We start from the raw sequence: 15,951 nt of genomic DNA on the forward strand, positions 1-15,951 counted from the left end.
AGCCGCGGCTTCCGCGGCCTTAAGCCGCGTGCATACTGTTTCTCGATCGCAATATTGGCCCGTAATTACCGGGTTGCCGCTATCTTCTGCTTTAGTTGCCCGTTTAGCTCCGTTTAGCTCTGCTTAGAACGTGCCACGCCACCTGCCAAGGATCCTAGGGGTGCAGCCTCTCCAATGGAACGTTCGATCCTCGAGAGGTCGTTTTCAAATTCCACTTTCCGTTCGCGTAGAAATGGAACTGCTTTTATCGGTATTCAGATCGATTTTGTTCCATTTGGCACGCGGTTTTCGTTCCTTTTGGATTCTTCGACCGTTCTTTTCCGTTTCTGGCTCGCACATTTTGCATGGAACAGGCGCGAAGAAGATGTGACCTGCGATTAAGGATGCGAACGTAGGCGAAGAGTATAAATATATTCACTGGAGCAAATGTATTCTCTTGTTTAATTGAATCGACGTTGTCAGTGAAATGTCGTTGCACGGTAGAACTTGGAATTTTTCATTTATCCGCATTTACGCAGCTGGATCGAGTGCAAATTTTGTCTCTTGACGCGAAGGTATATCTCTCGGTCAGAAGAGTTCATCGTACCTGGTGCAGCCGTGAACTTCGCATGCGTTAAAGTGATATAGGACCGCGGCGACAAATGCACGTACCAGCTTAGGTATTAAATTCGCTAACGAACCATACGCGGTTTATAATCGTCGAACCGGTCGAACCGTAACGATTATCAGAAGAATTATAAACGTACGTTGTCATCGATGACGACTGGTTTTAACAGGCTTGTGAATTCCGGAGTAACACGCCTTCTGCGAAATATCGTTTTATAGGTGATTAAATTAACTGCGATAAAATGGATTTTTAATGACTACTCGTAGATTCGTAGTATTCTTTTGATTATTAAACCACCTGTTGATTAAGGAGGAGAAATGACTATAAACGCCGACACGCGTCGGTAAATAATAGGTTTCTCTTTTGAATTTCTCGTGGAATCTTTTTGGAAAAAATTCAGCTCAGCGTTTATTCAATAATAAGGTTATTAAACGCGCGATGGTTATCCGCTAATTAACTAATTATGAATGGTTAATTGGCGTATTTCGTTTAAGCATACTGGTTTCTAAAGTCCCGTTTAGATAGTACCGAATAAATGAATATCTTTGACTGCGGAATTGCAGAATTTAAGAACTTCGTGAAGTAATACCGTTGATCGTAAATCTCTTAATGACTCTTTCGTATCGCGATTTAACCGACTGGTGGATGTACCAAAGAAGATATAGTCACACGCGAATATATCCTTTAGGAGATGGGGACGAATTCGAATCAAGGATCTTCGCGTTGCGTCGACGATAGAAACCAGAGAAGAAACTGACAGTCTCACCCGCTCCGATTCATCCTCATCTTCGTCCGCTTGATCCGCAATCGCAAGCTCGTCTCACACTTTCGTCTCAATTTTACATTCGCACTCGCGGCACTTAACTACGGTTAAGGGTCGAGGTTCGTCGCAGGGGCCTCGGTCGATTAAAGTGATATAAGGCCCCCGGCGTCGGCGGCGCGGCGGCGGTATTCAGTGGCTGGCATTAAATTAGCTAACGAACGAGTCCGTGCGGCCAGCGCCTAGCTTAATAAAAGAATATTCGAGCACGAGCGGAGCAGCACGAAGAGAGAGAGAGCGGGTCTCCGGGTCGACGATGATGCCCTCTCCGCCTCGTGGCGGCGCACAATCAGCGGAGCGTGCTCGTAATGACCATTACCGTCCGACTCGCTACCTTTGGCCACCACGGTAATGGCTCGTGTCTGGTTGCCTCTTGCCCGGCTGTGTGTGCTCGCCGATACTCCTTTGCTTCAGGGACGGATAACCGCTATCTACCGTCCCTTGCCTCTTCGTCTCTCCGCGAGGCAACACAGAGGGACAGATAAGGGGGCCCAGAGAGAGATTAACGCGCGCGCAACGCCGACACCGGGGGAACTTGAAACTCGCGTCGGATTTCATGGAATCGCGTGGCCATATTTTACTCGCGAAAAATGGTAATTTCTAGATAGGCTAACGGATGGGGATGCTGGACGCGGTGGCACGCTGCTCGATTCCAGGTGGACCGCTGGAATCCATAGAGGAAGTGGACGAGGGAGCATGGGAAGAGCACGTGGGAGAATGTCGCGGGGTGGTTTAGTTGGTTTAGAAAGAGCGAGAGATTCAGCGATGGTAATGAGCGTCGAAGGGAGGAGAAGCTTTTCCAACGAGTTGGCAGGCTCGATAAATCAATTTTCGCTATCGTCGTCTAAAGATACTCCAGAGTATTTTGATAAGTTCGCAACTTATCGATGCAAATGTCCCAATGCGATCAAAGAGGACGAAATTAAAGCGGGAAAGAAGAAAATCTGGACTTTTCGCGTCATTCGTTGAGTGACGAGTTAAAGGTTACGACAGATTTACGATTGTTCGTACATTTTATAGATCTGCAAAGTTTTCCGAAAATGAAAGAACAGCCAGATATATTATTCGCGAAAAAGTAACAAAGTAGAGTAACGAGTTAAAAAAACGGACTTTCGGTATTGATGATGTTGCGTGTGTTTTAAGTGGAGTAGCAGTTTAGCTTTTTATCAGTTTTCATCCGATTAAATCAAAGTTAATTAGCGGGTTGAAAGACTAATTACTTAGTTGCTAACTGCTACAATGTTATAAAGATGTAGAAAAAAATAATTTGTTGCATTGTTAATATCAAGCAATTTTCTATGATACCGTTTGCCGCAGTACGTAATTAAATGAATTTCCTTGATTTATATAATTCCTTAGATTTAATTAGCCAACCTTGGTAATATAATAGATTTTTCAATCGTAGTAGGGGAGAAGTGCTATGAAAGGGACAATATATTTTAACATCCATTCCTAATAGTAACCTTTAATATCCCTTTAATATAGTCTCTAACAAACAATAATGATAATAAATTAATTAATAATCGTTTTTATTCTTCATAACATCGTTATAATTGATAAAAAGAAAAACATCAACTGCCTATCACTATCCTGTCGCTGAGTGAAGCGAGATCGCAGTGAGTATACTCCAACGATTAACCACTAGCGTTGCCATAAACAAGAAAGTCACTTGCACGAGTAACACGTTCGATATTGTTGCGATAATGTGGTTTGTCCCATTCGAAACTCGTCCCTCGCATATTATCTCATCCCCGTTCCAAAAGTCCAGTTTTATGAAAAAATTTCGCCTCACCGATAATTTGTTCGCGAATTGAAAAATTTCAAAATTTTTCTCTCTCTCCCTCGAAATTATCCTTTAAAGACATTCGTACAAATGATATCGCTAAATATCCGAATTATCATTGAATATCTGTTCACCATAATTTCCAAGCCATACACTGCAAAACCGATGAGATAAAAATCAACCCTCGCTACCACGAAATAAAAAGCCTGTAGCTCGATAAATTTCCTGACTACGGAACTGGCGAGGGTAACTCTGAAAGCATCCGCGAATCGTCGACGGTGGTCGTTGGCTGGCTATTAGGACGCACGCCGGCGCACGTACGTATAATGGCAATCATGTTAATTATTGTAAGTAGAGCCGCGCGCCACCGCCGCGGCCACAGCCGCACAGAATACCGGCCGGCTGTCTTTCTTCCTGCGTTCCCTACGTAGTGGTAACGGCGTGTGCCACCATTACGAGGAGCGCCTTACCGTGAACGCACGCTATTCATTCCGCGGGGAGACCCTGAAGAACGGTCGAGGAAAAGGAAGGCGTAGGAGAGGAGAGGCCTCGAAAGGAAGGAAGGTCGAACGAGCGAACCAGAAGCGCGCCTTCGAACCGCTTCATCTCTATCTCCTTGTAGCGTAACGCGTTACGAGCCTCGTTTTTTTCCTTTTTCGGTTTCACAAGGTTTTTCGTCCGATGTGCTTGTCCGTGGCTTTATGCAATCGAGAAGGAATTTTTATTGCACGATCTGCTTCGAGAAAGGATCTTTTAGAGTTTGATGCGTTGTTTCGGTTCGTTTGAAATCCTCAGGCTCGGAGTGTATCCGTTTTATCGAGGAATTTTGCGATACGTTAGCGTTTAGATAACGTAGCGAAGGAGGAATCGAAGAACAAACTACCTAAATTTAATATCGTCGACATAAAACATTTTCAACGATGTTCCTTGGACCCGTCCTCGAACAAATTTTGTTAAGTTCAAAGAAAATATGAAATGACGGTTATTGCGATAAAGTTGTTGCTAAGATCTGTTAATTATCACGCTTTTCCCCTGCAATCTTCATTTGTTTTTACAAACGAAAGAAAGAAGTCAAACTTCTTCCTGTGTGTCTTGTCTGGACCCTTCTAGTGACCTCTAATTAGACATAGTCCAATTAACACGGTTTCGTATGGAGTGACCGCGTTCGTCCGATTCGTGCGCGCCGCCGTGTGTATCATTTTATCTAATTATCCGGGGCACATTGCGGGGGCTTAAGTACGCGTAGCTGTTACTTTAACGATATGTTTTCACGATTCTGCCGTTCTGCCAGTGCGTGCCGTTGGTCGCGTGCAATTGCACGTTTAAATAATTAAAAAGCGAACGAAAGGTTTCGAGGCTTGTCGCGCAGCTACGATATAGATCTCTTGCGTCGTGATTAAAATTACTTCATTAGCCCTGCTTTCGACCCGTCTGGCCTTTGTTCGATCGTTTCTTTGGCTTAAGCCCCGATAACGATCGGAAAGATTTCCAGGTGAGAATTTAGACCGCCGTTTAGAGCAGATCGCGAGACCCGATAACGTTGTGCCTCGATAATCGCGTAGCAAACTTTTAGAATATTATTCTCCACCAACAAATTATTCAAAATCAAACATCGAAGCAACGAAAAAATTCTTTCAGCTGTACTTCGAGAGTGGATAATTGTAAAGAATTTGATAATCTTAAGTGCTGCTCGGAGTGGATGCAAGAACACCTATCGAATTTGTGCACGCGCGAAAATGAATTTATAATAGGCGATAGAGCTCACGAAAGCACGCATTAAGGTCGATCTTAATTAGCGGTAATTTAATTAGGTTCGCCAGCGTGACGGTTAGCAATGGGCCAGGTCTAAGTCGGAGGTAAGAAAATGTCGGCGTGCGTTATTAAGGCGGGCAGCCTTCCTCATCGTCACGGAAGTTGAACGTGCTGCATTCTCTTCTGTGTTGTAGCTGCAGCGTTACGAGTTTTATCTCTTATTCGTTACCCTCCATATTTCTAACTTTTCGTTCGGAAGATTTTAACAACCGCTGGATCTTCTCGACATTTTCCATTTTTTTTCTTTTTTTTTTGTGTGTGTGTAAAATCGAAAATATTTAACGTGTCGCTCAGAGTCGATCATATCCTCGCGTCCTTTGCCTCGTTCGTGTTAAATCTAGTCGAAGTGAAAGAACGTAACTTTTCCTCAAATTTGCTTTAAGCTTAATAGCTTCCAACTGGAAAGAAAATTTTCTCTTAACTGTCCAATATTTGCGAAGATGCTTATTTGTCACGCTTTACATGTTCCACGTTGTATGTACAGTTATGCGCTCGCCTAATGAGTTCCAGGCAATGAGTTTCGTATACAAGAACTATTTCCCCTTGGCAATTGAAAATTACATGTTCCGAACAGTCAATCAGAAAGGCTAAATTACTCTGTCGAAGTGTTTGAACAGACACCGTTCCTAGAATCAATGGAAATTCTTTCTTGTGTAATTTTCATTAGCTACTTTTTTTCTTTTTTATTATATACTATTTTCTAATTTTTTAAAGGAATTCTTCGGTAAAAATTAGCTTTAGATTCAGTGTGCCTACATCTGTGAGAGTAATATCAAATTCGTCGAGTGTATCCAGTTGCGAGAAACGTACGAGAGAAGAAGATCCAATTTTCCAGGGTATCCTGTACTCGAACCGAGAATTACGCTTACTATTTGCTTTCTCGTCGCGTCAACTTTCGTTCATTTAAATCTTCCTCGAGAAAGGAAACATTTGTCAAGTGCTTCCCTGCGCGAAACTCTCCGCGAAACATGAATGAATAGCCCGTTCCCTTTAAATCGCTGAATGAATAGCCATTCGAAACAGAAATTCTGCGTATCCTGTACTCGGTGAGCAGCGGTTCAGCTTTCTCTCGCCCCTTTTATTATTCTTTGTCCCGTGAAACAAGACCGCTTGAACACAGAGGCTGGTTGCGAACCGATGCAGCATCGTACTCATTTACAACGTTATCTGAACTATTATAAAACGGCCACGCCGTTCTAACGGCCTGGCAATAATCTAAATTCCAAATGCGCGGTACAGGATACCTTTAACGAACCGTGATCTCTCTCGGCGAAACGAATTAATTGAACGGGCTGGCAAAAATCTTAATATTTCCCGTGGATCGCGTTTGCACGGCAAGAGAACTCAGTACCGAACCGTGAATTCTCATTAGGAATCATCGAAAGCGCGCGTGTACCGCTTGAAACGCGATGGATCCATTCTGTGTAAATCGACACGAATCGTGCTTTATGCAGGATATGGTAAATGTTTTCGAACCTAGCTGTTCTTTCGGATTGTGTCGTTTTCCAAGACCGCAGAGATTATTCTTATCTTTGCGGCTTTATTTCTGCTTGTTCGATCGATGAAATAAAGCGATTTATTTATTTAAGTAGACGGGGAAAGAGGTGGTTGCTGTTGGAAGGCAACATGATTGGTAAATTAATGCGGCAAGACGAGGCATCGATAGGAACTAAATCAGTTTCTTAATACGTACCTACCTGTTCCTCTCTCGAGTATCTCTGTTGGAGTCACCTTTTTGCTCGATACCCGTTGCCGTTCCGCGGTCTAAGCCCTCCCCCCTTTCCTAACCCAAGCAATAATCTAAATTCCAACCGCTCCACGCAGGAGTTACCACTAACGAACCGTGTTTCGCTCCGTGGTGAGACGAATTAATTGAAGGAGCGCGGAAAAATCGGATATTTGCAGCGCGCGATGCACGCAGCTTGTACCGTACTATAGAAAAGGAAAGATAGAGAGATACGGTGCTCGACATCTCGAACTCGTTAGATCGCATCGAAGGCTTGCTCACGGTCGAGTTGAAATTCGGTCGAGTGCGGTCTCTGGACGCGGCGTACGGCTTCTACCGGCCAATTAATTACCGCGAAAGGAAGAAAGGAGCAGGATCACGGCCGCGTTTGAATTTCCACGCGAGTCTCGTCGCGATGTGCTTGAGCCACCGAGCGTGGCATTCGCATATAATCAGCAGCCTGAAGCTCGATTATGTTTCCCTTACGGCCGCCGCCCCCTCGTCCCTGCACGCCAACGATCCACCGTATACTTGGCGGCCGTATGTATACTCCTAAGCCTCTTGTAGCCTTCGTTTATTTATTTAGCAGGCCAGGAAGCCGTTCATTCTACCGGCAGCCCCGCGGTAACTAATTAAAGGTCAGAACGTAGCCGGGTCTTATCCGGCCAACGAAGAATCGTAAGCGGTCGCTTCCGGCCCTCCGGGTGGACTTTCGTATCGCGCCGATAAACCACATGCCTAGCTTTCAATCTTTACTCGCACTCTTTCCTTTCTTATCTCTGGCTGAGATTGGAAGAAGGATTTTTCCATCGTAGGTGATCTTTGTTTCCGACCGTTGAAAATGGCACGCTGACTCGCGAAAGCGTTGCAAAGTTGCGCCTAGTTCGGATGGATTTGAAAAATAGTAGCTCAATAATTTTTTACAAATTCGAACGTTAATCTACTAAAATTTTAAATCGAATTCTATCTCTTCCTCTATATTTTCTTGTCCATTAACTTTCCGAATAATCGCGTACTTCCATGCCACTGTACGTACACGGCGTTAACGAGGAGCGCGAATTACGAAGATCGGCTATGGTTTGAATAGCGTCGGTAAGAAATGAATGAAATATGAATTTTAAGATGCAGTGAATGAGCGTTCCTTTGAATGGAACGGATATCATGTTGAATGAAACCGAGGAAGTGTATTCGTTCTTGTAACTAACTGGACTTTTTCTGTTTGTTTCAGGTAAGTTGAAGATGTACAGGCTCGTAATTTATTCAACCCATTTCTGACGATCAATGCACGAAGTCTTAGGATCTTCGACGCGCATTGTGAGTACAAACACGTTCGGATAATGTTCTCAAACATTAACGTTATTTACGTACAGTTTAACGTTCGTCTAATCAGACACTAATTAAAATTTCCCTCGAACGTATCTCCGGCACTATTAACTCAATTTGCAGAAATCTCGCTCGAATTCGCTCCAATAACGTCTTCCACGAATTCCCAATCTCAATCTACCGTTTCCCATCTACCGTTTCTCGTGTCATTAGAGGAGATCCTGTCTCGCATACGGCAACCCAGATCCTCGGATCGTACCGTTTCTAATCGCGCTCCAATTTGTCCACGTGTTTCGCAACTCGACCACTGTATTTACCGTCTAATGACATTTGCCCGATGACGAGCCCCGATGTCAGCGCGGAGCTTGTCGATGCCAGGCACGCAGCGGCGACGGTCCCCACGATCCATTGAAATGGATGAAACGTCTCGATCCCTTTCGATCTCGAGCCGGCTAGAGAGGTCGAAATGAAATCATTAGCCGTGGAAAGAGCTGGCTTCGTAGCCGCTAATGGCCGGTCGTATACACCGGCTAAATAATGGTATTGTATCGATCGGATTTCTATCGTTAACAAGCCGGGGTGTCCGCGTAAAAAGACATCGTGGCTGACCGTAACTCAGCCGCTCCCACAATGAGCAGCCGCGAGCGGCGTTAACGCACTTCGTGCCATGCCGATCGACAGAGACCGGCCGCCTTCTATGGCATGCGAACGCATAACGCACGGCTAATGAAACCCTGGCCAACGTATCTCGCGTGTTTCGTTGCGTTCAGTTCGACACAACGTTGAATAAAATCCTGGTTATGAGTTGTACCAGTTGCATGCCTATATAGGGGGCGTTTTGTAGAAGATCGTTTAGCATATGTCGATTGCGTGGTACTTTACGTACACCTAGCGTTATATAGACTGCTCGCATTGCTGATTAATTCGAAACGTTATTCGCGAATGGTATTCTGCGCGAATGTAGCGTTTTACAGAATCGGTTCCATACAATGTTGGATAGAATAGACATTCTAACGTTTTGAAAAGTAGCATAGGTTCTAAAAATGGCATAGGCGATGCTTCGGAACGATAGATTCCTTTCTTAAACGACGTATATTTCCTTCGTTAATTAAGAAATTTGACAGGAGTTTGAAACGGTGTTAAGATCGCGTTTCTAGATCTTTGGCTCTATATAGAGCACGCTCTGTAATACCGAAACTCTGTGAAACTTTATACCAGCCATGTGCACCCAATCTGCGTAATCTGTCAACTTGGCAAAGTCCCAGTACCTCGGTGAATCGAACCACAGTACATCGAAACGATATTGAGAATTGCCAGTCGAAGATCGTTCGTCTCCATCCAAGTTTTCCATGAATCCTGCATATCGATCAGAGTGAATCGAGCGCGGCAACATTCTCTAGAAAGGGAATCGGGGATAGCGGCGAGATATAAATTTCCCGGGATTATGTAAACCAGTGGAAGGATAAGCAGCCGACAGGCTGCTTGGTAAAAACTGATCGCGATGCATGTTACGGGTACGCATAACGCACTGGCACACTTGGATGCAACGAGGGGAACCCCCATAGTCCGACATACGCATTCGACCGTTGCTTCTCTCGTACGACACGGCGGCGCGGCTCGTTTGTGAGGCCAGGATCGTTTCTTACACGGGCGAGTTCTGTTCGTGGGACCCGCGAGAGAGGAGAACAAAGTTTCATCGATTCAATAAATTCCCATTAGGTCGATCTTGTCGGGATTGTAAGGTCTCCTTGGTATCTGCTAACTGGTTTCTACCGTTTGTACGTCGTTACTCCTATCGTTCCAGTGCGCGTCCTTCTGTAATATTATTTGTTAAAGAATCTGTCGCCGATGCGACATTTGTCCTTGGACGATTTAGCGTTCCCGTGTCGTTAATTTGCGCCCGACGGAAAAATCTGCCTGTCCGAGCCGCTACTGATGATTCCGTTTCATTCTTGACACTCTTGTTCCACGTTTTTAAAAGCCAATTGAATCGTATTTCAATTCGAGAAATTCGTTCGGAGAACTCGATGGTAAGTACACTCTCGATTTTCTTGGTCAGAAATACAGTCAAGCGATGGTAATATCTTCAGTTACGAATAATTCTGAGATTTCCGAAAGGTTTCTCCTTTCCCACTTACAGCAGAATTTTTATCCAAGTTGTTAGCCATCCACCAATAGGATGAATTAAATTTCGAAATTTCACTGGTACAAGGTATAAGAGGTTGAGCCGCGTGGCCACTCCTCGCTACCTTCGCTTTCTCATTAGTTTCCAACGATACGGTATAATCGGTCAGCTGTGCAATTAGATGGGACGATATAGTGCATTAATCATCGCTGAAAAGTACATAGGCAGCGTCAATAATTACCAACTCGGTCTCTGGCGACAGATCGCGGGAGGCGATGGTTCGCTTTCGCGCGATGTTCGCCAAGAAACCGGCGTGTTATTACACGACCGACTGTATATATCCACGTCGCCAGTGTCGGTGGCAATTAACGAGCTACCGGTTGTGCGACCGTCGCGGCAATTAACAACGTTGCTCGTCTATTTGCAGCCGAGTCATGGCTGTTAAACTCGGGTAGAAAACGATCTGTGACGTCACGGGGCTAGGATCGATCGTAGTAAATCGATATCTGGCATTCAGGTCGAATCACCTCGAGTCGATACGTGACCGTTCGACTCGATCGACGATCTCTTGGGGACCGCTATACGGGAGAACGCTTGATTGAAAGTAACGATCGGCGACCACGACGTTGTGCACTCATTTGCAGGCCTGCTCGTCGTTCCTTCTTGCCACAAATAGGTTGGTTGCATCGCTGTGACGGCTTCTTCCGATTCGTCGTCTTTCAAGGTGTGTCCATGATCCTTCTACGCCGAAAGGATGGACGATCGTCGTTGCTGATGGGTCGCGAGGCATACGTCGGCGACAGCGCAACCGTGTAACCGAGACTTGCACGAGAAAATACATATATCGGTTAGCAGGTACCGGTGTGTTTCAATTTACGCTAAAGAAAATGTTATCTTCGCAAACACACGACTATGTTTGAAAGGAAAGTTCCGAATAAGGCGTAATAACTCTGTCAAAGTGTCGTTCGCACAGTTAAATTCACCTGTATCCACGACGAAACGCATAACAAGAAAGCGACTCATCGATTTCGAACACGAGACGAAAACAAAATTACACGGATGTTACGGCGGGACTTATTCAAATAAGGCGGCAACGACGAAAGGAGCACGCTGTAATAAAATTTTATTACATTCTCCGTGTTAAATCATATTGTATTACGTTCTGTTCGAGTATAAAGACATAGAAGACACGTCGATTCGTCATGGAAAAGCGTAAAGGACGCGGCGCAGTAAATTGTGCTTTCGCGGGACCGCTATTGTAACCGCTATTCGAGCGCCCAGTCAACATATCGTAAAATGAAATTTGTGGCACGTCGTGTCACCGGTTCGAAGCGCAATCGTGACGTGTCGTAAATGCAAACGCCGCTCGCGTAAAACGTCGCTCCCTGCTTCGCGTACAATTCCAATTTGATTAGGCCCTGAAATACGACAGGGGCGATCTTTTGTCGCGTTTCGGCGGGCTTGACATCTTTACTCAAGTCCTCGTACATTGATTCGAGCTGTTGCTCCGTGGATATAAACGTTGTTCGTAAAAGCCGCGAGAAATTTTATCGAACGATACGGCGCAAGACATCGAAGCATTTTTGAAGAATATCTTTCGTTTTCTTCGTTCCCTGTCTTAATCCATTTTATGCCTCAACTGGTCGTGCAAACACGTGTCTTTTTCATGAAAGTATGGAACGTTTTTTATAAGAAACGAAAGAGTAGTCCGCGATATAGAAACTAAAAACGTATCGTTATCTATAATTCCCGTAACAACCTCCAAATGATTTTCGAATACCAATTGCAACCGAAGGAATCAATTTTTCCAAATTTTTCAAAAAGAACAGTCGCAACTTTTCTCGCGCGAGCCCGCCAAAAAGAAAATTCCACGACCTCTCCCTACGTTCTTCCCATTAAAGGAGGACCAGCGATGATACACGGTTGGATCGACAAAAAAATTAGGGCTGGACAGAGCGGGGCTCCGACGAAATTGCAAACGAGGCCACGAATTCACGAACGGCTCGGTGAATGAAACCAAGCCAAGAGTTGAATGGCGAAGAGGTAGCAGGCGAACGAACGAAGGAAGAAGCGGAATACGACTAGAAGAAGAAGAGGACGAAGAAGTTCCTCCTCCATCGTTCGACTGGTCACATAACGTGACGTGTGAGCGATGCTTACTCTCCCACAACGAGCACCGGTAGTAGATGATGCTATAATGGCTGGGAGTCGGACATGTGAGCGCGGACAGGAAGTCCAGGTTCCTATACCAAGACGTAGAGTCACGCGGATCTTCGCATGGAGGCCTTGCAAACCTCCTACGTGTCACGCAACTCATTCACCAGCTTTTCCACGTTGCATTAAGTCCCATTACCGACCAACGCTGACTGATGCTCGTCTCTGCTGGTTCTGTCGAGTGTCCGTGAGTTTTGATAATAAAATTGATTAACCTTAAACGATTGTTCTCCGTAAACGAATCACGGTGCTCCGTGAAGTAAAGTATATAGCGCAACGAACGCGAACAAGAGCATCGTTCGAAGGTGGCAGATCCGCCAAGTCGACTTACCTTCGTAGCGAATCCCATATTCCGCTTCTGTTTCTTCTCGTTTTTCGTTGTTCTTTCGCTTGATTCTTATGGAAGAATTTTACGGTTAAAACGTGTGGCGAGCGCAGAGCAGCGAGTAGCCTTCGAGGTCTGTTGGTTACATGATGCGCCGGTGTTGCGAATGTATACTTGTTTTCTTTTTTCACTTTTCTACCCGGAGCTGTGCGGAGTTGTTTATTCATGTATGCTGGAGTTTACGGACTTCTTTGCACGGTAAAGGGGAAGACCAAGGAATACCGAATCGTTTCGGGGTGTGCGCGCAAATTTGAAACGGCGCTTAGACTTTGTTTCGTAGATCTTTCGCGTCGTGTAATCGTTCGTGAAAGATCTTATTAGAAAATTGATATTTTCCCGACAAATTCTGAGACAGTTCGAAAAATCGCGGAATTACAACATTCGTGAATTTATCACGACCAGGTTATACGAAATAAATCGAAGAAAATGATATACGCAACGTGGTCGCTATTCTCGACGTTTCAATTTGTAAAATCGATCGGTAGATTCTGAGTGGTTCGTACGATAGGAACAATGTCCAGCTTTCTTCCTAGCGTTACTGCTTACCGTGGAAGGCCTCGCGGGATGTCGTTGACCCAGCGACAGGAAGATCATGACGCGTTGCGTAAGAGGACATTATCGTAGAGCCGCGCAGCAGGTTACAATTTCATTCATGAATCCCTCTCTGTCTCCCTTCCGTTCCCCTGATGTACGCGCGTTTACTTTCTCTGAACGCATCCTCGGTCTCTTCTCTTCCTCCTACGCCTTCTTCGTTTTCCTTCGATTTCTCTCTCTTTCTTTCTCTTTCTCTTCTATCTTCGGTTCCCATGCGTGGGCGGAGGACATCCTGACGATGTCTTCTCGACGATCGTCGTTTTGTAAAAGGGAAAAATATCCGGAGAATCGTGGATAATTTAAATTACGTTGCTTGCGACCGCTTGGTTACACCGACATTGACTTTCTGCAGCGATTTATCGACTAATTTTATTCTCAAAAGTGAGAAAATAAAAAGAATCGAGTAAATCGTTCGCGAGTTTTCTTCGCCGGACGGTAACGGGTTAAATAAATCTTTTTCGATTACAGATACATTTTGTCCATTTAAACGGTCGAGAGATTCAATCGAGCTATATAATTTTGATTGGTGTTGCCAAGTTTTGTAATTCGTATCATCTAATCTTCGTATCATCTGGATCTCTTGAATTCGACTTGTACAAGCGCTTCCGAGTTTTCTTCGCGATATTATTAATCTTTCTCGTTGCTCGAATCATTTTCCTCTGGCAAGCTGAACCACTCTTCTTTGTTTCAAGAGTAGATTTCTCGTTATTCGCGATTTCGTCGGTTTACGCGCGTGGTATCGATCGTAAACCGCGTATTCGCTGTAATAAGATCAAATGCACGAGTATCGACCTGTGACCGCGTTGAAAGTGACCGTTTAATATTTGTTTTATGACGGTAGCCATAGCGGCTGTCATAGCAGCGTTTAATGGCTGTTCGTTTCTAGTGCGTGGGAAGCAAATTTTTTTTATACCGTTGTGGTTTCGTACTTTCTAACGCGATTGCTTTATCGCTCCGAGCGGGCTACCGTAATAGTTAGCGTAGAATTCTTTGCAAAAATGCGAGCAACGTTGATTAAGTTCTACGCTTTTATGTGACTAATAATCGATCGTTTAGTATGCGAGCAGGCCAATGTTTTAAAGTCGAGAACGTTTCATAAAGTTGCGTGTGTGTCGACGATGAATTTGCTTCGGAAATTCTTGCGCAATGACTTTTACAAAATATTCATTTATCAAACCTTTTTCATCGACTTTTACACGTCACTTTCGCAGCATCAAAGTTTCTTAGTCTTACGAAAATATCGCTAAATGGTAGGAAATTTGACGCGCTTAAACTTAAATTAAATTAATAGTGGATAGATATTATTTTAGTCTAATACTTTTCGCGCAAGCGACGTTTGCAAGTGTTGGAACAATTTCGCCAGCCGCTTCCCACGTCGCCACGTATCGATACTCTCACTTTCCCACACTCCGCCTATCCCACCTTTACCAAATATATCTCAAAGTTCCCGAAAACTTCATCAAGAAGTTCGTCCGCGTAAATCTGTCAGCGGCCGTAAATCTCGAGCGGAAGTGGCGTCAGGGTAGAAAAAGGGGCCGCCGTGGGCCAGTGGAAAAATTATTGCTAGCAGCGCGAGAGGAATCATACACGGGGCCCAGGACCTGGAAAGAAGCGGCGCATTCAACGGCAGTCCGAAGCGAAATTTATAACATCGCGTCGCGAGTAAATCCGCGCCCTCTTCTCCTGGACGTTTCTTTCTTCCCCGGGTCGGTTGCTCGCGGCTTTTCTCCCTTCGACCCGCGGCCAGGCTTAGAATAAAGAACGTTGCGCCTTGTCTACAAGTGTGAGACAAGAGGGCCCCGATATTGCCGCCTTATAATAAGACAGTATCGCATGAACGAACCGGCATCGGGGCCCACAGAGGGCGGTCCGAACAATGGGCTGAATATCCGCGGAGAGAGGCCACTCGCACACACGGTGTCTGTTGCGTGTGTAACAAGAGGAGCCAGCCTCTCTTTCTCTTTCTCATTCTCGTTCTCTCCGTTGTCTTCTTCCTTCCCCCCTTTTTTTGTTCCTCTTTCTCCGTCGCTTTACTTCGACGGTAGAGACGGTTGGCGGTGGAGAGAGCAAAGAGAGCACACAGGGCGTGGATGGAGGAGCAATGCACGCCATATATCAACATCGTACCGATAACGAGGTCCCCAGGAGGCTACCGGTCGTGGAAGACGCCGACTAACTTTGGTCGCCGCACGAACCGACTCTCTCGACTCTCTTCTCTGCCTTCGCTTCTTTCTGGGATCCTGCTGCGGCCTCCGAAGGCGAATGAAAAAGCGCGAACGCGATCCAACGTTTCCCCTTCGGTCTCCGCCACGATAATTTACAGTGGCTCGCGCGAATTTCCAAAACGTTTTTTCCGCGATTATTCCTCGGAAATTCGACGTTTCGGGATGGTATCTTGGGGTGAGTCGCGAGAGAGCTGGAAAAGGAGGTGGATCGATCGATGCGCGCTGGAACCGACCCTCTTTGAAATCGCACCGATGTTGCACGAGTCGCGAGTTACGAACGTCGAGCAGCTTGCATCAAATATATCTAAGAGTAGTGGAAACAATTTCGACGGGATGT

This window comes from Bombus impatiens, unplaced genomic scaffold (assembly GCF_000188095.3).
Source record: "Bombus impatiens unplaced genomic scaffold, BIMP_2.2 scf_2222, whole genome shotgun sequence".
NCBI lineage: Eukaryota > Metazoa > Arthropoda > Insecta > Hymenoptera > Apidae > Bombus > Bombus impatiens.